The sequence below is a fragment of the Scyliorhinus torazame genome, chromosome 5 (genome assembly GCF_047496885.1).
Source record: "Scyliorhinus torazame isolate Kashiwa2021f chromosome 5, sScyTor2.1, whole genome shotgun sequence".
In the NCBI taxonomy this organism is placed as follows: Eukaryota; Metazoa; Chordata; class Chondrichthyes; order Carcharhiniformes; family Scyliorhinidae; genus Scyliorhinus; species Scyliorhinus torazame.
This window is the reverse complement of record NC_092711.1, coordinates 158,150,473-158,172,630: the sequence shown is the minus strand read 5'-3', so window position 1 is coordinate 158,172,630 and position 22,158 is coordinate 158,150,473. Positions and strand designations below refer to the sequence as shown.

The following is a 22,158-nucleotide window of genomic DNA, read 5'->3' as shown; positions in this document are numbered from 1 at the left end:
TGTTGACCAATGAGAAGAGTTAGGACCGGAAGGACTCTGCTCCTCCAGCCAATCAACGTGAGCTCTGTGTGAATGGTGATTGAGCTTCACACAGACTGAAACCTCCTCCTGTCTCCGACAACTGTGAGTAAAACACTTTCTTTTCTCTCCCTTTCCATTTCTTTTCTCATTCTGACCTTCAATTGGTCACGTGCAGCAACTGAAGGGAAAGGAAGTGAATCCAGGGAGGGTGCAGACTCTGGAAGGCTTGGCCCAGGACAGGCGTAGCAGGGGGTGGATGGGGAGTGGAGCTCCCTCTGCGCTGTCTCCATCAAGCGCAGGCTCTCGGAGGGCCAGGTCGGCGTTTGCGGAATGGAGGAAGGAGGGGAGCTGGATATGTTACTGAAAGCGGCAGGTCGGATTGGGGCCAGGGTTGGAATTCTAACGGAAGGCCGCGCCCGCCGCCTGCAGCCCGGGGTGGGTTGGTGGTGGGTTGCTGCTGCTCCTGGAGATTCCGGGTGTTGGCTCCTTGGACGGTCGGGATAGACTCTGGGACTTTCCAGCCTTTTACTGACTGTTGCCTACATGTTGCTTTTCGTGAGTTTCGGCTGGAAGGTCTCGAGGGCCGGAGGTCATGACATGGAACGTGTAATTTGGTGAACTTTTTGGGGGCATTGTATTGTCAAAGTTAATATTTTCCCGCTTCTGTGGTAGAAAAATTCAACACACTCGTTACGACAGAATAACAAGCTTTATTTTCGAAAACAACTGCTTGCAGTAATGGCTGAAACTTGAAGTCAGAGGGCAGTCAACAAAACTGCTCAGTCTGTCACAAGTTCTGCGCTTTTTGTGGAGAATTAGCTCAATATTTATACATTAACTTTATCAAGATTATATGACAACAGTATGGTCAGGAGTTTGAGCGGAAATACAAACGGAAGCAAGACCAGACCATGTTTGGCCATATCACTCATACCATTATTTAGTCCTCGGAGGGAACATTGAAAGGTCAGAATAGACTTGTTTTTTCCTGAATTATCTTTGTTTTAAATTCCTACGGTCCTGGGTTATGACGAGTTAGTTTTATCAGGAGTTGCCGAGGTCCGGTGTTTTGGAATGGCTTGACCTTCGCTGATCTTTTCAGACTTCAAGTTATGCAGAGTTGGCCCATGGCCATACTAGTCTGAAAATAGTTCGGGCAGAATTCTTTACCTGGGCCTGGGGAGCTGGAATGAGTAGTTTCAGTCTATCTGGTATTGTATCAAACCTTTTGACCAATCTTCCCATTGACCAGTTTTCTCATCATGCCATTACTTAATTCGTACCATATCACATTCCCTCCTTTTGTCATATCATGACAACTAGTTAAATAGGTATATCCATGACTCGTTTGAAAATGCATTTACACAAGCAACCAAGAAATCCTAACCCTAGTAGAATTAGGAGTAGTAGAATGAAGGCCTTAAAGATCCAATCAAATAATCCGTGACCCAACCATCCTTGCCAACCCGGCGGGTTATAGTCATGAAATTCACTGCCAATCTCTTGAATTTGAGCAGCCTGTCTCTTAATATGGTCGGCCAAGTTAGTGATATTTTCAGAGCCATCTGGAATATAAGTACAGCACTCCTGACCTATGATAGCGCACGTTCCTCCCTGAGAGACTAACAGATAATCCAAAGCCAGTCGATTTTGTAATGCCACGGTCCGGACAGCTACTAGCTCAGCTGAGACCTCAGCCAGTGCCTACCCAGCTTCCCTGGCTTCTGCTGCCATTACGTTCGCCAGTTGTTCCAATGCTGTGGCCATGTGGATCAGTTCGTCGGATGCCTTGCCCGTTTCGTACAAGGGAAAGGCCATCATAAAGAACTGCTCTGTTTCAGAAATAGTCCTTTTTGCTCGCGAGGGGGAGTGCTTAAGGCTGGGTAGGTGACGCATTTGAGGTATAACATATCCCAAAAAGCAGGATCCTGTCCAATCAATGGGGAGCCATGGATATGCCGCATATAAAATAGGTTCCATTATAGGCCGTAAAATCATCAGCTGATGTCATCCAGGGGATTGGGGATGTCTGTCCCCATGAAATGTTAGAGGTTATATTCCATACCTTGGACCAATCACAGTTAAACATGCCCTTGTTGGATATGCCTGGTACCGGTCCTTGCCAGTCAACTGTAAGGTTGCATCTACTTTGCCCCATTAACTTTCCTTTCCCTGATTTATTAAAACACATGGAACCTTGAACATTATACGAGTGGACAGTGAGGGAGGGTGGAGTCAAGGCATGATTATAGGTAGGTTGATACGAAGCTGAAAATTTAGTCATGTCATAGCCAGCAGATCTCCATATTTCCATATCCTCCCTATCTCCCCTGCTCCCTGTTTGATTTTGTCGTAAAATCCATTCAACCATCTCTGCGATATGAAAGGGGAGGGATTGGAGAGGTATTCCTTCCCTCGAATGGACGGGGATGTGGGTACAAACCCAACACTTGCTTACGTTCAATTGTTCGGCATAAAGATATGACATATATAAATAGGTATTGGAAGGCAGGTCTCGTTGAGGTCGTTTTTTTTTTACTACCGAGTGGCCATTAAGGCTAAATAGTCCAGAGAGTCCAAAAATTATAATGAAGATCTTCATCCTGTGTTCTCGTCTGGGTTGGAGACTATCTTCTGGCAATCGATTAGATGTATCCAACTTGAACGTCCTTCAAGTTTGACGGAGGTTGGTGTAGTCAGCAGTACGAGGAAGGGTCTGCTCCAGCGTTGTCCTAGTTTCTTTCTGTCCCAGTTTTTCACCAACACGTGGTCTCCGGGTTTGATCACTGGATATCAAGGGACGGCTGTCCCTGCCGTTACTGGGAGATGTGCCTGTTTTACCTGTGAGTGGAGAAACTTCAGAGAAAGTGTTAATTGCTTCAAATAGTTCTGCATTTGTTCCCCCATCACATGGAGGTCTACTCCCTCTAGGGGTTTTTCATGGGCATCCCAGGGAGTCCTCATTGGCCGACCATAGACTATCTCTGCAGCTGACAGTCCAGTCCGCAAATGGGGAGTCACTCGCATGTGGAACAGTGCCAAGGGTAATACTTTTAGCCAATTTAACCCAGTTTCTTCAGTTAATTTAGATAATTTGTCTTTTAAAGTCCCGTTGGCTCTTTCCACAATTCCTGCAGCCTGCGGGTGATACGCGCAGTGCAGTTGCTGTTTAATTACGAGTGCTTCGCACAATTCAGTATTGATTCGAGCCACTAAATGTGGTCCATTGTCTGAGCTCACCATTTTGGGTGCCCCAAAACGAGGAATGACTTCCGTTAACAACAGCTTCACCACTGTATGTGCCGTACATTTAGTGGTGGGGAAGGCTTCAATCAATTTACTAAACACATCGATTATGACTAAACAATATTTATAGCACTGTGCTTTTGGCAATTCGATAAAATCAAGCTGTTATACAGGCAAAAGGGCCATCTGGCAAGGGAGTGGTTCCTGGAGGGCATTTAATGCCTTTACGCATATTATGCTTCATGCAAATAACGCATCGATCCAGCCGCATTTGTGCTGCTGTATTCAGATCTGGGTGCCACCAAGCTTTCAGGAGTAGCTGTACCATTCCCTCCTTGCCAAGATGGGTACAAGAATGCAAATAATCAATAAGTATCGGCAACAAAGAATTCGGAATACAAACTTGACCAACGGGAGTAAGCCAGAGGTCTCGTGTCAAGGAGTGTGAACACCCCATTGACTTCCATAGTGTGCACTCGGAATCAGAGGCGTCCCTCTGTAAATTTTGAACTTCAGTTATCTCTGGCATGCCCTTCGTTCCTAATGCAGGTACCTGGTTTAGAGCCTCATTAGCCCCACTGGGAACAATCACAGAGGCTGATATACCCGCAGCCTTAGCAGCCGAATCAGCACGGGCATTTTCTAATTGAACAGGAGTGTCCCCCTTTGTGTGCGCAGCACATTTAATAATTGCCAATTGATGGGGAAGCTGAATAGCATCGAGGAGAGCATTTTGAATGGGAGCTCCCGCTGAGATGAGAAAGCCTCGCTGTTGCCAGAAACGACCAAAATCGTGGGTCACGCCAAAGGCATACCTAGAATCAGTGTAAACATTAGTACTTTTATCTGTGGCCAAAATACATGCTCGAGTAAGGGCAAATAGCTCGGCTTTTTGTGCGGAGACAGGGGTCTCGAAGGCTGCTGCTTCCTGCACGTCAGTGTCAGTTACCACGGCATATCCCGACTGTGGGATGCCAGTGAGAGAAATGGAGGAACTGCCATCAACATAAAAAATTAGATCTGGATTATCAATAGGCCGGTCCATTAAATCTGGGCGAGGTGTGGTGAGGAAGTGATTCCGAAACAAACAGTCGTGTGGCGGGTCCGCAAGGTTATCGGGGGGATGTTCGAGGAACACAGCATGATTTAAGGTAGAACAGTAATGAAAAGAGAGGTAGGGGTTTTGCAATATTGAAACCTCATAGCAGCTCAAGCGGGCTTGAGTCAGATGCTGGGTTTGCTGAGACGTTAGGAGAGCCACAGGTATGCACTTGTACTGGCTGGTGAAGGGTCAGATTAGAGGCTGCCTGTGCTAACAAATGGACAGCCGTAAGAATTTGGGTGCAGGGAGGTAGACCGCAAGCTACAGGATCCAATTTCGTAGAATAGTAGGCGACCGGGCGATGCCGGTCACCGTGTTCTTGTGTTAGAACACCAGTGGCACATTCATCAAGAACATTAACGTACAACTGAAAGGGTCTGTCATACATAGGTCATCCTAGCGCTGGGGTGGTAGCCAGGGCGTTTTTGAGAGTAACAAAAGATTGCTTTGCTGAATCAGGAAGTTCACACTTAAGCGGAGCATTTTGAAAGGAGTATGGAGTTAAATCTTTAGTATGGACAGTAATATTCGGAATCCATTGTTAGATTTCTTTGAAGAGATAACAAATAGGTTAGACCAAGGAGAGCCAATGGATGTTATCTATCTTGACTTCCAAATGGCCTTTGATAAGGTGCCTCACGGGAGACTGCTGAGTAAAATAAGGGCCCATGGTATTCGAGGCGAGGCACTAACATGGATTGACGCTTGGCTGTCAGGCAGAAGGCAGAGAGTTGGGATAAAAGGTTCTTTTTCGGAATGGCAACCGGTGACGAGTGATGTCCCGCAGGGTTCAGTGTTGGGGCCACAGCTGTTCTCTTTATATATTAACGATCTAGATGACGGGACTGGGGGCATTCTGGCTAAGTTTGCCGATTATCCAAAGATAGGTGGAGGGGCAGGTAGTTTGGAGGAGGTGGGGAGGCTGCAGAAAGATTTAGACAGTTTAGGAGAGTGGTCCAAGAAATGGCTGATGAAATTCAACGTGGGCAAGTGCGAGGTCTCGCACTTTGGAAAAAAGAATAGAGGCGTGGACTATTTTCTAAACGGTGACAAAATTCATATTGCTGAAGTGCAAAGGGACTTGGGAGTCCTAGTCCAGGATTCTCTAAAGGTAAACTTGCAGGTTGAGTCCGTAATTAAGAAAGCAAATGCTTGTCATTTATCTCAAGAGGCTTGGAATATAAAAGCAGGGATGTACTTCTGAAGCTTTATAATGCATTAGTTAGGCCCCATTTAGAATACTGTGAGCAATTTTGGGCCCCACACCTCAGGAAGGACATACTGGCACTGGAGCGGGTCCAGTGGAGATTCACACAGATGATCCCAGGAATGGTCGGCCTAACATACGATGAACGTCTGAAGATCCTGGGATTATATTCATTGGAGTTTAGGAGGGTGAGGGGAGATCTAATAGAAACTTACAAGATAATGAATGGCTTAGATAGGGTGGATGTAGGGAAGTTGTTTCCATTAGCAGGGGAGAGTAGGACCCGGGGGCACAGCCTTCGAATAAAAGGGAGTCACTTTAGAACAGAGATGAGGAGAAATTTCTTCAGCCAGAGAGTGGTGGGTCTGTGGAATTCATTGCCACAGAGGCCGGTGGAGGACGGGACGTTGAGTATCTTGAAGACAGAAGTTGACAAATTCTTGATTTTTCGAGGAATTAAGGGCTATGGAGAGAGCGGGTAAATGGAGTTGAAATCAGCCATGATTGAATGGTGGAGTGGACTCGATGGGCCGAATGGCCTTACTTCCGCTCCTATGTCTTATGGGTAAGGATGGGTGACAGGATCGGAAATTGTGGTTTGGGTCTTCACTGACCAAATGTTTTATTGATCCGAAAGGTGTAAAAGGGACCAAACTCCAGCAGAAATCGAGCAGAGCTGAGAACAGACGACTTGCTGTGTGGGAACAGGGAGATAAACAAATCCCAGAGGACAGAGAAAACAAGAATGCCTGGAATCCTAGACAACACCCTGAGTGTCAAGGCCACCATGTTTTCACTGCTTGGCATGGGAATGCTGACTCCCTGTACCGGGGACGGAGCGTGGGGAAGACAATTGTTTGAGAGTTTGTTGTGGCTTGGGCGGGGTCAGATGGTTCAATGACAGGGTTTTGTAATTGGTCCATTCAAATGTTATCTCAGCAATGATTGGGTGAAATCAGTCTCCATAGACTTTGTGATGTAATAAAGTATAAGAAGGGATTCCCCGAGCACAGAGATTTGTTGAGGTTTTACATATTCCACTGACTGGGACCATGGCATCTGGGGCAGAGCAGGGAGCATTTACCTGGAGATAGTGTTTCTACCCAGAGTGTAATGGGAATGCTGCTTCACTTTGATATTACTGCTCAGACATTAGCATGTGTCAGCTCTTATTTATACTGAATAGCATCTAACCACGGTCACCAATAAAGGTTATCACTGCGAATCATTTCAGAGTTTGGGAAAAGGGGAAAAAAGGCTAACTGACTCCCTAAAATTTAGAGTTTCCAATTAAGGGGCAATTTAGCATGGCCAATCCACCTATCCTGCACATCTTTGGGTTGTGGGGGTGAGACCCACACAGACACGGGGAGAATGTGCAAACTCCACATGGGCAGTGACCTGGGGCCCGGATAGACCCCGGGTCCTCAGCATCGTAGGCAGCAGTGCTAATCACTGATCCACCGTTCTGCCCCGGAACCCCATTTCTAACATCGCTGTGTCAAAAATAAATTCTCATCTCTCCCTCTGGCTCCTTTGCCAATTACCTCTGAGGGACTCACTTTCTGTTAAAGAGCCTGTCAACCCCTCTCACCCACTTTCCCTAAAGTACATCAATCTATTCATGAAAAGTCCAGAAAAATCAAATACTTTTATAACAAATGTTTATTAATCTAAGAGAAAAGGTGAGATATAGAAGGTTATTTGAGGATCAAAGCCAACTAGAGTAAAGGATGTTCAGGATGCAAATTGTTTCTCTTTGGTTCCTCTGTACTCTGTTCCTGTGACTCCCTACTTTGGACACGGGCACTGAACCCTGTGGCCAGGCACCATCAGCCCCAATAACCCCCCCCCCCCCCCTCCCCCTCGTGCCCTGATTGATAGAGGCCCATTTCCCAGTCCATCCTCCAGCACCTTCCTGTCTCTCTGTTAGTGAGGTGTCCATGGCAAGTGTGATGGGAGGAGATGCATTAGGGTTACAATCAATAGGGAGTGTGCGGGGGAACAGTGATTTATAGTTTGAGAGGGAAAAGGATGTTCTCTGATGACTAGAATTGTCAGTTCTGGATTTCTGCCCTTTCCTTACGGCGATGTCCTTTGTAATCTCCTTTCCCAGGCGATGAGTAGAGAGGTTTTTGCAGACAGGAAACACAAACCAAACATCCCTATTCTGAGATGTGTCCTTTTAGATTGGACTCTAGACATGGGACTTGGTTTGCAGACTATGGACTTACTCCGGTGTCTGTTTAACACTTGTTTATTAGTTCTACATCTAAACAAGTTACAGAGTAGGCATGTTACTCCTCGGCGCGATTTCAACCCTCCCTTGAGAGTCTAACACGTGTTAATAAATCAGCATCCACGTCATACAGTAGCATGTGCCATCTCTTAACCTGTTACACTAGATCTCTCTCTCTCTCTTCCCCCCCCCCCCCCCCCACCCCTCCCCACTCCCAAATATACTATCCAGGAGTTCTGTAGCCGTCTAAAATACATGTCAACAGTTTTGAGAAGGTACACAAAGTCTGCAGTGCCGCCTGCACACCTGCCTTTGAGAACGTTGCTGCAGTCGGTCCAGTAACAGACAAGAAAGGTGCTGATTTGAAGCTTTTGCTTCATTTCATGAAGACCTGATGCAGCCGGTACCAGAGAAAATGGTGTTTCCACAACTCGCACTGCTGGCCTCTCTGCGGGTGGGGCAAGGACAGGGACTGCTCAGCAGGGAGGGTCATCATTACCTCTCCCTCCAGTGAATCTCCTCCTTCAGGACAAGGACAGGGACTGCTCAGCAGGGAGTGTCATCATTACCTTTCCCTCCAGTGAACCTCCTCCTTCAGGACAAGGACAGGGACTGCTCAGCAGGGAGGGTCATCATTACCTCTCCCTCCAGTGAACCTCCTCCTTCAGGACAAGGACAGGGACTGCTCAGCAGGGAGGGTCATCATTACCTCTCCCTCCAGTGAACCTCCTCCTTCAGGACAAGGACAGGGACTGCTCAGCAGGGAGGGTCATCATTACCTCTCCCTCCAGTGAACCTCCTCCTTCAGGACAAGGACAGGGACTGCTCAGCAGGGAGGGTCATCATTACCTCTCCCTCCAGTGAACCTCCTCCTCCAGGACAAGGACAGGGACTGCTCAGCAGGGAGGGTCATCATTACCTGTCTCTCCAGTGAACCTCCTCCTCCAGGACACGAAGTCTTACAACACCAGATTAAAATCCAACAGATTTGTTTTGAATCACTAGCTTTCGGAGCACAGCTCCTTCCTCAGGTGAGTGTCAGTGAAGGAGCTGTGCTCCAAAAGCTAATGATGTGGAACAAACCTGTCGGACTTTAACCTGCTGTTGTTAAGACTTCTTACTGTGCCCACCCCAGTCCAACGCCGGCATCTCCACTTCAGGACAAGGACAGGGACTGCTCACCAGGTAGAGGGTATTTATTACCTCTCTCTCCAGTTAGTCTCCTTCTTCGATATGATCAAAATGTTTTTTACATCAACATCTTCATCACTGCCACCATGTTCTTTGATGTGTCCTTCTACATTGGACTACAGGCAAGGCCCTCGGTTCTTGCACAAACTATGGTTACATTCTGATATCTGCTTGAAAATAGTTTATTAGTACGATATCTGAACAGGTTACAGAGCAGGGATGCTGCTCAGAGGCAGGATTCCAACCTCTGAGTCTAACACACGACTGGCTGATGCCACTGGTACATCATCATCAGTGTCTGACATTAGCGCATCCCAGCTGTTAATCCTTTATGTTTGGGGCAGAACAATGGCACAGTGGTGCACACTCCTGCCTCACAGTGCCAGGGATCCGGGTTCAATTCTAGTCTTGGGGCGTTGGCACATTCTCCCCATATCTTCGTGGGTTTCCTCCGGGTGCTCCGGTTTCCTTCCACAAACCAAAGATGTGCAGGTTAGGTGGACTGGCCGTGCTAAATTATCCCTAAGTGTCCAAAAGAGGTTAGGTGAGGTTACTGGGTTACAGGAATAAGGGTCAGGGCGTGGACCTCGGTGGGGTAATCTTTCCAAGGGTCAGTGCAGACTCGAAGGGCTGAATGGCCTCCTGCACTGTAGAGATTTTATGATTCTATGTTACAATTCAATCATGGATGTGATTAACAGCAGCAATAACAACAGACTCCAACTCCTTTAATCACTTGTGAAGACACTGGTGCATCAACAGGTTGGACAACTGAGTGGATCCCTTCCCACACTCAGAGCAGGGGAATGGTCTCTCCCCTGTGTGATCCCGCTGGTGAGTCAGCAGTTGGGAAGACTGAGCGAATCCTTTCCCACAGTCACAGCAGGTGAACGGCTTCTCCCCAGTGTGAACTCGCCGGTGCTTCTGGAGGGCCGATGAATCAGTGAATCCCTTTCCACATTCGCAGCAGATAAATGGCCTCTCCCAGGTGTGAACTCGCTGGTGTGTCAGCAGTTGGGATGACTGACTAAAACCCTACCCACACTGAGAACAGGTGAATGGCCGCTCCCCAGTGTGAAGCCGCTGGTGTATCAACAGGTAGGATGAATCGGTGAATCCCTTCGCACAGCCAGAGCAAGTGAATAGTCTCTCCCCAGAGTGAACTCGCTGGTGTGTCTGCAGTTGGGATAACCGACTGAATCCCTTCCCACACTGAGAGCAGGTGAACATCCTCTCCCCAGTGTAAACTCGCTGGTGTGTTTGCAGGCTGGATAACTGAGTAAATCCTTTCCCACAGTGAGAACAGGTGAACGGCCTCTCCCCAGTGTGAACTTGCTAGTGTCGCAGCAGAGAGGATGAACGAGTGAATCCCTTCCCACTTTCAGAGCAGTTGAATAGCCTTTCCCGAGTGTGAACTCGCTGGTGCAACAGCAGGTTGGATGAATCACTGAATCCCTTCCAACACTCAGAACAGGTGAATGGCCTCTCCCCAGTGTGACTGCGTTGATGGGTTTCAAGAGCAGATGGGGACTGGAATCCTTTCCCATAGTCAACACATTTCCACGTTTTTTTCATGGTGCTGGTGTCCTTGTTACCATCAAAGATTGATGATGAGTTGAAGGCTCATCGACACACAGAACACGTGTAGGGTCTCTCCCCGCTGTGAATGGCTGTGTAACTGGTTCAAGTTCTTTCCACAGTCCGTGCTCTGGAACACTCTCACTCGGGTGGGTGTGTCTCGGTGCTTTTCCAGTCGCACTGATGCTAAAAATCTGTTTAAGCCGACTGAACAAACATTTCTCCTTCGAGATTCACAAGCCAATGATATTCAGGTGAATTGAGTGACTGTCAGATCTTGACGTGACATTTAATGTGCGATTTCTGTCCATAGATCTCACATTGTAATAGGCTGTAAAAGGAGTTTATAAAAGACATCACTGTCAGTACAGGATAGAAATTCAGAACAGACAGTTGTAGTTTCCCTGGAACATTCTTTCCTCTCTCGCTCCCAAAAAACTGTAAATTTCCATCCCACACACTCTCCCTCCATTCTCACTCTGCTGTATCTAATATTCACCCTCCCAATTCTCCTGAAGGTGTTGATTCAGACTGATTGACAGATCCATGCTGATCCCTTTCTTTCCAAACCTGAAAATCTCCTGTTAGAAGGAATGAATCTGAAAGAATCACTCATTCGGGTCTGCTCCAAACGTCAAACATTTAATGATTATGCTCGCAGGGAGTAAGCCTTCTCCACTGAACAACAGAAATCCTCAATACTTATACAGTATCAGAACAGAATCACTGAGGGGCTGCGCCTTCCCTGGATTCACTTTCTTTTCCTTCAGATGCTGCAAGTCACCAATTGAAGATCAGGTATAGGTTGAGAATCGGTAGATTTGGAACTCAGATGAGGAGGAGCTACTTCTCGCAGAGAATGGTGAATTTGTGGAACTCGCTGCCCCAAAGTGCAGTGGAAACTGAATCAATAAATGGTTTCAAGAAGCAGATAGATATATTTCTGATTTTAAAAACATGTTAAAGGGATCTGGGGAACAGGTAGGGAAGTGAATTTGAGATAGGAAGAGATCAGCCATGATCTGATTGAATGGTGGAGCAGGCTCGAAGGGCTGAATTGCTTACTCCTAATTTCTATGTTCCGAGGAACCTCCTCTGAGCTGTCTCCAATGCTACTACATCTTTCCTCAAATAAGGGGACCAAAACTGTGCACAGTACTCCAGGTGCGGTCTCACCAATGCCTTGTACAGTTGCAACAACACTTCCTTACCTTTATGCTCTGTGCCTTTAGCTGTAAATGTCAACATTCCATTCACTTTCTTTACTACCAGCTGTACCTGCATGCTAGTTTTCTGTGACTCATTAATGAGGACACCCAGATCCCTCTGCATCGGAGCACCCCAAAGTCTCTCTCCATTTAGATAATAAGTTGCGTTTCCATTTTTCTGACCAAAATGGATGACCTCACACTTATCCACATTAAATTCTATCTGCCACATTTTGACCCACTTACCTGACCTATCTATATCCATTTGTAAGGTTCTTATTTCCTCATTGCAACTTACTGTCCCACCTATTTTAGTGTAATCTGCAAAATTGGCTATAGAACCATCTAACTCTGTGTCCAAGTCGTTTATATAAATTGTAAATAGTTGGGGCCCAAGGGCCAAACCCTGTGCAGTCCACTAGTTCCATCTTGCCATCCAGAAAAAGACACATTCATCCCGATTTTTTGTCTTCTGCCCATCAGCCAATCTTCTATCCAAGCTAAAAAATTACCCCGAATCCCGTGTTCATTGAACCTTGTTCATTAACCTTCTTTATGGCACCTTACCAAATGTCTTTTGGAAGTCTAGAGATCTACAGAAGAGAAAATGCTGGAAAATCTCAGCAGGTCTGGCAGCATCTGTTGGGAGAGAAAAGAGCCAACGTTTCAAGTCCGATGACCATTTGTCAAAGCTAACAGACAGAGAAAATGGGAAATATTTATACTGTGGAGTGAGAATGAAAGATGAGTCATAGCCACAGAAACTCAGGAAAACCGGGTGCTAATGGCCACAGAAACCAAGGGGAAAGAGTGCTAATGGCAGTCCCCGGAGAGAACAAAAGACGTGAAAGGTCAAACAGCAGGGAAACGAATGTTTCCAGTTTTTTACGACATCTACAGGATCCCCATTCTCCACTTGGCTTGTTACTTACATCTTCGGAGACTTCTTAGCAAATTAGTCAAACATGATTTACCCTTCATAAAACCATGCAGACTCTGATGCATTGTGTTTTGACTTTCCAAATGTCCTGATATTACTTCTTTAATAATGCTCGAGGATTTTCACCTAGCGACAGTGAAAAACGGCAATTTGCTTCCAAGTCAGGATGATGTGTGGCTCAGAGAGGAATTTGCAGATGACGGTGTTCCCTTGTGTCAGTAGCTCTTGTCCTTCTCTAGGTGGCAGAGGCCGTGAGTTTGGAAGTTGCCGGTGATAGTCATAGAACATAGAACATTACAGCACAGAACAGGCCCTTCGGCCCTCGATGTTGTGCCGAGTTTTGTCCGAAACCAAAATCAAACTATCCCGCTCCCTGTCATTGTGGTGTGCTCCATGTGCCTATCCAATAACCGCTTGAAAGTTCCTAAAGTGTCCGACTCCACTATCACAGCAGGCAGTCCATTCCACACCCTAACCACTCTCTGAGTAAAGGACCTACCTCGGACATCCCTCCTATATCTCCCACCCTGAATCTTATAACAGATTGTAACAGCTACATCCACCCGAGGAAATAGTCTCTGAACGTCCACTCTATCTATCCCCCTCATCATCCTATAAACCTCTATAAAGTCGCCTCTCATTCTCCTCCACTCCAAAGAAAAAAGCCCGAGCTCCCTCAATCTTTCCTCATAAGACTTACCCTCCAAACCAGGCAGCATCCTGGTAAATCTCATTTGCACCCTTTCCAATGCTTCCTTCCTATAGTGAGGTGACCAGAATTGCACACAATATTCCAAGTGTGGTCTCGCCAGGGTCTTATACAGTTGCAGCATAACCCCACGGCTCTTAAACTTAAGCCCCCTGTTAATAAACGGTAACACAATATAGACCTTCTTTGTGGCTCTATCCACTTGAGTGGCAACCTTCAGAGATCTGTGGACATGAGCCCCAAGATCTTTCTGTTCCTCCACATTCCTCAGAATCCTGCCGTTGACCCTGTAATCCGCATCCAAAATGAATCACTTCGCACTTATCAGGGTTAAACTCCATCTGCCATTTTTCTGCCCAGCTCTGCATCCTATCAATGTCTCTTTGCAGTCCACAACAGCCCTCCACCTCATCCACTACTCCACCAATCTTGGTGTCATCAGCAAATTTATTGACCCACCCTTCAGCCCCCTCCTCCAAGTCATTGATAAAAATCACAAATAGCAGAGGATCCAGCATTGATCCCTGTGGTACACCGCTGGTAACTGGTCTCCAGTCTGAAAAATTTCCATCCACCACCACCCTCTGTCTTCTATATGATAGCCAGTTACTTATCCAATTGGCCAAATTTCCCTGTATCCCACACCTCCTTACTTTCTTCATGAGCCGACCATGGGGAACTTTATCGAATGCCTTACTAAAATCCGTGTAAACGACATCAACTGCTCTACCTTCATCTACACACTTAGTTACCTCCTCAAAGAATTCAATCAAATTTGTGAGGCAAGATTTACCCTTCAGAAATCCGTGTTGACTGCCCCGGATTAAGCTGCATCTTTCCAAATGATTATAAATCCTATCCTTCAGGACCTTTTCAATTAACTTACCGACCACCGAAGTAAGACTAACCGGCCTATAATTACCAGGGTCATTTCTATTCCCTTTCTTGAACAGAGGAACAACATTCACCACTGTCCAGTCCTCTGGCACTACCCACTTGGACAGTGAGGACCCAAAGATCAAAGCCAAAGGCTCTGCAATCTCATCCCTTGCCGCTCAAAGAATCCTAGGATATATCCCATCTGGCACAGGGGACTTGTCAACCCTAAGGTTTTTCAAAATTGCTAACACATCCTCCCTCAGAACATCTACCTCCTCCAGCTTACCCACCTGTATCACACTCTCATCCTCAAAAACATGGCCCCTCTCCTTGGTGAACACTGAAGAAAAGTATTCATTTAACGCCTCTCCTATCTCTTCTGACTCCATGCATAAGTTCCCAACTACTGTCCTTGACCGGCCCTAACCTCACCCTGTTCATTCTTTTATTTCTCACATAAGAGTAAAAAGCCTTAGGGTTTTCCTTGATCCGACCCGCCAAGGACCTCTCATGCCCCCTCCTAGCTCTCCTAAGCCCTTTTTTTTTTTTTTAGCTCATTCCTTGCTACCTTGTAACCCTCAAGCGACCCAACTGAACCTTGTTTTCTCATCCTTATACACTTCCTTTTTGCTCTTGACAAAACATTCAACCTCTTTTGTGAACCATGATTCCCTCACACGGCCATTTCCTCCCTGCCTGACAGGGACATACCTATCAAGGACATGCAGTATTTGCTCCTTGAACAAGCTCCACTTTTCATTTGTGCCTTTCTCTGACAGTTTCTGTTCCCATCTTTTGCTCCCTAATTCTTGCCGAATCGCATCATAATTACCCCTCCCCCAATTATAAACCTTGCCCTGCCGTATGGCCCTATCCCTCTCCATTGCAATAGTGAAAGACACCGAATTGTGGTCACTATCACCAAAGTGCTCTCCCACAAACAAATCTAACACTTGGCCCAGTTCATTACCTAGTATCAAATCCAATGTGGCCCCACCTCTTGTCGGCCTATCCACATATTGTGTCAGGAAGCCCTCCTGCACACTCTGTACAAAAACTGCCCCATCCAAACTGTTTGACCTATAGAGGTTCCAATCAATATTTGGAAAGTTAAAGTCACCCATGACAACTACCCTGAGACCTCCACACCTATCCATGATCTGCCTTGCAATTTCTTCCTCCACATCTCTGTTACTATTTGGGGGTCTATAGAAAACTCCTAACAGCGTGACCGCTCCTTTCCTATTTCTAACTTCAGCCCATACTACCTCAGTAGGCAGATCCCCTTCAAGCTGCCTTTCTGCAGCCATTAAACTATCCTTATTTAATAATGCTACTCCTCAACCTCTTTTACCACCTTCCCTACTCTTACTGAAACATCTATACCCTGGAACTTCCAACAACCATTCCTGTCCCTGTTCTAACCATGTCTCCGTTATGGCCACAACATCATAGTCCCAAGTACCAATCCATGCTCCAAGTTCATCTACCTTATTCCGGATGCTCCTTGCATTGAAGTAGACACACTTCAACCCACCTTCCTGTCTGCCGGTACACTCCTGCGACCTTGATACCCTCCTCAGTACCTCCCTACTCTCAACACTGGCTTCTGGACTACAGCTCGTTTTCCCATCCCCCTGACAAATTAGTTTAAACCCCCCCCCAAAGTGCCGTAGCAAATTTCCCTCCCAGGATATTGGTGCCCCTCTAGTTCAGGTGCAAACCATCCTGTCTGTACAGGTCCTACCTTCCCCAGGATGTGCTCAAATTATCCACGTAACTGAAACCCTCCATCCTACACCATCCCTGCAGCCACATGTTTATCTGCACTCTCTCCCTGTTCCTCAACTCGCTAGCACGTGGCATCGGCAACAAACCAGAGATGACAACATGGTTTGTCCTGGCTCTTAGCTTCCACCCTAGCTCCCTAAATTCCTGTTTTAAATCCCCGTCCCTTCTCTTACCTATGTCGTTGGTACCGATGTGTACCAAGACTTGTGAGTGTTCCCCCTCCCCCTTAAGGATTCTGAAAACACGGTCCGAGACGTCACGGACCCTGGCACCTGGGAGGCAACATACCTCCTTGAGTCTCTTTCGTTGCCACAGAACCGTCTATCTGTCCCTCTAGCTATCGAGTCCCCAATAACTATTGCTCTCCTGCTCTTCCCCCTTTCCATCTGAGCCACAGGGACGGACTCAGTGCTGGAGATCCAGTTGCCATGGTTTACCCCTGGTAGGCCGGTCCCCTCAACAGTATCCAAAGCGGTATACTTGTTACTGAGGGGAACGACCACAGGGGATCTCTGTACTGACTGTTTCCTCCCAGCCCCTCTCACCGTCACCCATCTAACTACATCCCTGAAGCTACTATCTATGACCACCTCTGCCTCCCGAATGATCCGAAGTTCATCCAGATCCTGCTCCAGTTCCCTAACGTGGTTTCTGAGGAGCTGGAGATGGTTGCACTTCCCACAGGTGAATTCAACAGGGACACTGATGGCATCCCTCACCTCAAACATTCTGCAGGAGGAACATTGCACTGCGTTCCCTGCCATGCCCTCCAGATAACTTGCGGATAAAAGAAAAGAAAGAAAGAGCTTACCTGATATTCACTCACCTCCTTAGGTTAGAGGAGGTGGAAGGGTGGGGACACTACAAGTGTAGTGTCTCGGGTTTAGCAACCGCCCAACTTAAATACAGGTAAAAATAAAACACTTAAGCACCTACCTGATTCCCAAGCTGCACTCCAGCTCCCTCTCTCTCTCCCGCTCCCGGAAATGAAGGCCACTGGAACCTGGGGGTAAGTTTAAGAACCTACCTGATTCCCAAGCTGCACTCTGGCTCCCCCTCTCTCTCCCGCTCCCAGAAATGAAGTCATGGTGAATTCCTGCAGTGAATCTTGTCGGTGGTACAGACACTGCTGCCACTGTGTGATGGTGGTGGAGGGAGTGAGTGTTGAAGGTGTTGGATGGGGTCCCAATCAAGTGGTCTGCTTTGTACTGGATGGTGTCAAGCTTCCAGAATGTTGATGGAGCTGTACTAATCCAGACAGTGAGAATAATCCATCACACCCCTGACCTGTGCTTTGCAGATGGTGGACAGGCTTTGGGGATTGAGGAGGTGAGTTCTTCGCTGCAGGATTCTCAGTCTCTGACCTACTCTTGTAGCCACAGTATTGATATGGTTGGTTCAGTTCAGTTTCTGAGTGAATCGAATTGACTGAAGATTACGATCTGAGATGTTGGGGACCTCAAGAGGAGGTCGAGATGGATCATCAATGCGGCACCTCTGGCTGAAGATTGTTGCGAATGCTTCAGCCTTGTCTTTTATATTGAAATGCTGGGCTCCCTCATCATTGAGGATGGGGGTATTTGTGCAGCCTCCTCCTGTTAGTTGTTTAATTATCCATCACCATTCCCAGTGGATGTGACAGGACTGCAGAGCTTAGATCTGATCCCTTGGTTGTGGGATGTCTTTGCCCTTTCTGTTTGCTTTTGCTGTTTGGCAGGTAAGTCATCCTCTGTTACCGCTTCACCAGATTGTCACCTCATGTTCAGGTATGGCTGGTGCTGTTCCTAGTATTCCCTCTTGCACTCTTCATTGAACCGGGTTCATCCCCTGGCTTGATTGTAATGGTAGAGTGGAGATATACCAGGCCACGAGATTGCAGATTGCGATTTAATTCAATTCTGCTGCTGATGGTCCACAGCATCTCATGGATGCCCAGTTTTGAGTTGCTCAATCTGTTTGAAATCTATCCCATGTAGCACAGTGGTAGTGCCACACAACACGATGCGGGGAAGGGGGGGGGGGTGCATTATTCTCCATGTGAAGATCATACTTTGCTCAAGAGCTGTGTGGTGATCACTCCTCCCAATGCTGTCACGGACAGATCTAGTTGTGATAGGCAGGTTGGTGAAGATGAAGTTCAGGAGGTATTTCCCTCTTGTTACTTTCCTCGCCGGGCCCAGTCGGGCAGCTGTGTCCTTTAGTACTCAGCCAGCTTGCTTTAGTAGTGAAGCTACTGAGCCAGTGATGGGCATTAGAATGCCCCACCCAGAATACATTCTGTGTTCTTGACTCAAAGTGATGTTCAGCATTAAGGAATATTGATTAACCAGTGGGATGGGACGGTAGGCGATAATCAGTAGGAGGTTTCCTTACCCATATTTTCCCTGATGTCGCGAGACCTCTTGGGGTCCAGAGTCGATGTTGAGAACTCCCAGAGTCACTCCCTCCCGACTGTATCCCGCTGTGTACACAGATCCCACTGTCCACACAAATTGCTTAACTCGGAGGGAAAAAGCAACATGATGGAATTTTCTCTCCAAGTCCAATTCCTCACAGGCAGCTCCCAAAATCCAGATGGATCGCCAGCAATCAGCAGTGCGGTTCCTGACCAAGTTAATCAGACCTCCGATATGGAAAACCTTTGAAGCTGTCACAAATCCTATCCCTTAACCACATTTGGTAAGGCCACATTTGGAGTACTGTGTACAGTTCTGGTCGCCTCATTTTAGGAAGGATGTGGAAGCTTTGGAAAAGGTGCAAAGAAGATTTACCATGATGTTGCCTGGAATGGAGAGTAGGTCTTACGAGGAAAGGTTGAGGGTGCTAGGCCTTTTCTCATTGGAACGGAGAAGGATGAGGGGCGACTTGATATAGGTTTATAAGATGATCAGGGGAATAGATAGAGTAGACAGTCAGAGACTTTTTCCCCGGGTGGAACAAACCATTACAAGGGGTCATAAATTTAAGGTGAAAGGTGGAAGATATAGGAGGGATATCAGAGGTAGGTTCTTTACCCAGAGAGTAGTGGGGGCATGGAATGCACTGCCTGTGGAAGTAGTTGAGTCGGAAACATTAGGGACCTTCAAGCAGCTATTGGATAGGTACATGGATTACAGTAAAATGATACAGTGTAGATTTATTTGTTCTCAAGGGCGGCACGGTGGCATTGTGGGTGGCAAGGTTGCTTCGCAGCTCCAGGGTCCCAGGTTCGATTCCGGCTTGGGTCGCTGTCTGTGCGGAGTCTGCGCGTCCTCCCCGTGTCTGCGTGGGTTTCCTCCGGGTGCTCCGGTTTCCTCCCACAGTCCAGAGATGTGCGGGTTGGGTGAATTGGCCAATGATAAGTTGCCCTTAATGTCCAAATTGCCCTTGGTGTTGGGTGGAGGTGTTGAGTTTGGGTGGGGTGCTCTTTCCGGGAGCTGGTGCAGACTCGGGGGGCTGCGTGGTCTCCTTCTGCACTGTAAATTCAATGATAATCTATGATTAATCTAGGACAAAGGTTCGGCACAACATCGTGGGCCGAAGGGCCTGTTCTGTGCTGTATTTTCTATGTTAACCAAGGACATGGACATGGGAAAACTGGAAAGACTGTGTGACTTGGGAAAGAAGATCTCTTGGGAAGGTTCAACCAATAGTAAAATGGACTCTTGTTGACAAGAGCACTGGGACTCTCGAGCAAGCTGAACTTTAAAACCTCATTGTCACATTGGGTTAGTTTTGTTCAGGGTTAAGCTTATAGTTTTGCCAAGGTGCTATGTTTCATTGTAAAATGGGAAAAATAGAAACCATTATCTGTACAATGTGTAATAAGGTCCTTGTTACAGTGTTTATAATGTTCAAATGTGTTGTAGTATGAAAGGATTCTGAAAACATGCTTACTTCAGAAGCTTTATTCCTTGGGGATGGGCAGGCATGTGATGACCCAGGTACTTTGGGAAAATTTGTGCAATGACCCCTTTAAGACCCAAAGTGAAACTGGAGATTCTTCTGAAGGAAAGGAATTGATTTCCTGGTTCTGAGGTCATCAGTTCCAAGAAATGACCATGTGACCTGAGGTTGTTCTGGGAATGAAAAGCTGATGAAGCTGAGAGTAAATAGACAGATAATTGTATATTCAGTTACACGTTCCATCCTACTAAAGCAGGTTCAGTTGCTGGGGGGTAAGAAGAGTTAAGAAGATAACCTGCAGTTCAAAACAGAGCATGGAGCTTCCAACAAGTCCGGGTGTTGAAGCAGTGCACTGAGAATACAGCAGGGACTGTATTACATCGTCTGTTACACAGTTGGAAAGGACAGCTAGCTAAAGGCTAAGAGAGCAGGGAGTTGTGGATCGGAAAACACCATTTGCTTCTATTTCAGTTATGCGAAATCCAACCATACTGTTTAAAGAGATCCAAAAATTGAGTTTCTGGGGACATAAGAAAGTCACAACCCGAAAGAGAGAGCATTTACAGACATGCAGTTTGTTGGTGTTCACAATATTCACGGACCTTGGATAGAATTCGGCTGGTGGTGGAAGTGACTCAAAGGCCAAGTCCATTGGGTGGGAAGTGAGGGATCCGACATTGCTGAGGGAGATTGGGAAGACTGTGAGATTGTCCATGGTGCAACATTTCTACAGGAAGTAATGTGAGGGCTCAGAACAACGTGAGATGTATCTTTGTTGTACTGACTATTAATGTCAAATTTCTCTTGTTCTGTGAAATATCCAGTCCATGTTAATTCATGTTTGTGTCGATTTTAGTTGGTTTGTTAGAGTGAAAGTTTGAAAATGTTAAATTTTGTCCTTTGGTTTTCTCTCCATTGGAGATTCCTTTCATTTAATAAGTTATCAATCTCTACAGGGATGGTAACAAGAGACAGAGAGTCATTAGGGCAGTGGAGGAGGCCATTCTACCCATCGGATCCATGCTAACCCGGTGTAAATCATCCATTCAGTCCCATTCGCGCCTTCTAACCTCGTACCCCTGTGAGTTTATTGCCCTCAAGTCCCCATCCAATTTCCTTTTGATATCTGGGAAAGGTGGGAGGAACCAAAGGAAATCCAGTTTAAACTGGAACATCCGCTGTTTATTACTAAGACCTGGAAGATAATAAGGTGTTTAGTTGATAAAGAAGTCGAACCTGGATCAGGTCAATAAAATGAGGACATTCAATGGGTTTGGTGTGTATCTGAGATGCTCAAGTTTTATGTGAACACGTTAAAATCTTTGAGTGAGAGACAGGCAGACAAACATTAGAACTGGTCCCAGTCCCCATTAAAACACAAATAAACGGGAAGATTTGTTAGGGACTCTCCACTCAGTCAGTTCCTGGCTGATCTACACCTCGACTCCGTGCTCCTGTCTTTGCTGCTCTTTGCACAGGGTTGAGTCGATGAGGGACAGAAGCTGGTGAGGTGAGACTGGGGGAGGGGAACCACAGCCAAATAACGCGAACCGTGCAGGAGGCAGGTCGTCCTCCGAAACCTACCCACCCAGAAGGAGGAGAGCATCCTGAAATGTAACAATAATTCTGTCAGTTAGTAGCTAACAAGGCAATATGTTGTGATGAGTTTTTAGAAATAGATCCTGGGCAGACTAGTTCACTAAAGCTCCCACATTGATTCTATCCAACAGCCACAGCGACCTCTAATGTTGGAAAATGGGTGTAACCCTGTTTGGATGCTGCCGTCAAAGGATGCTTGATAAGTCGATGCAGAGCTTCTTTACAATAATAATCTTTATGAATGTCACAAGGAGGCTCACTTTAACACTGCAATTAAGTTACTGCGAAAATCCCCTCGTCGCCACACTCCGGCACTTGTTCGGGTACACTGAGGGAGAATTCAGAATGTCCAATTCACCGAACATGAAATGAAATGAAAATGAAAATCGCTTATTGTCACAAGTAGGCTTCAAATGAAGTTACTGTGAAAAGCCCCTCGTCGCCACATTCCGGAGCCTGTTCGGGGAGGCTGGTACGGGAACAGAACATCTTTAAGGGCTCGTGGGAGGAAACCAGCGCACCCGGAAGAAACCTACACTGACATGAGGAGAACGTGCAGACGC

The 22,158-nt window shown here is 46.7% G+C and overlaps 1 long non-coding RNA gene across 1 annotated transcript; it reads left to right on the top strand.

The window, feature by feature from the left end:
• Window positions 1-12: 12 nt before the first annotated feature.
• On the top strand, window positions 13-6,588 carry LOC140420282 (uncharacterized). The gene is made up of 2 exons (XR_011946262.1): window positions 13-123; window positions 6,214-6,588. It is a non-coding gene; the product is annotated as an uncharacterized lncRNA (long non-coding RNA).
• Window positions 6,589-22,158: the final 15,570 nt, after the last annotated feature.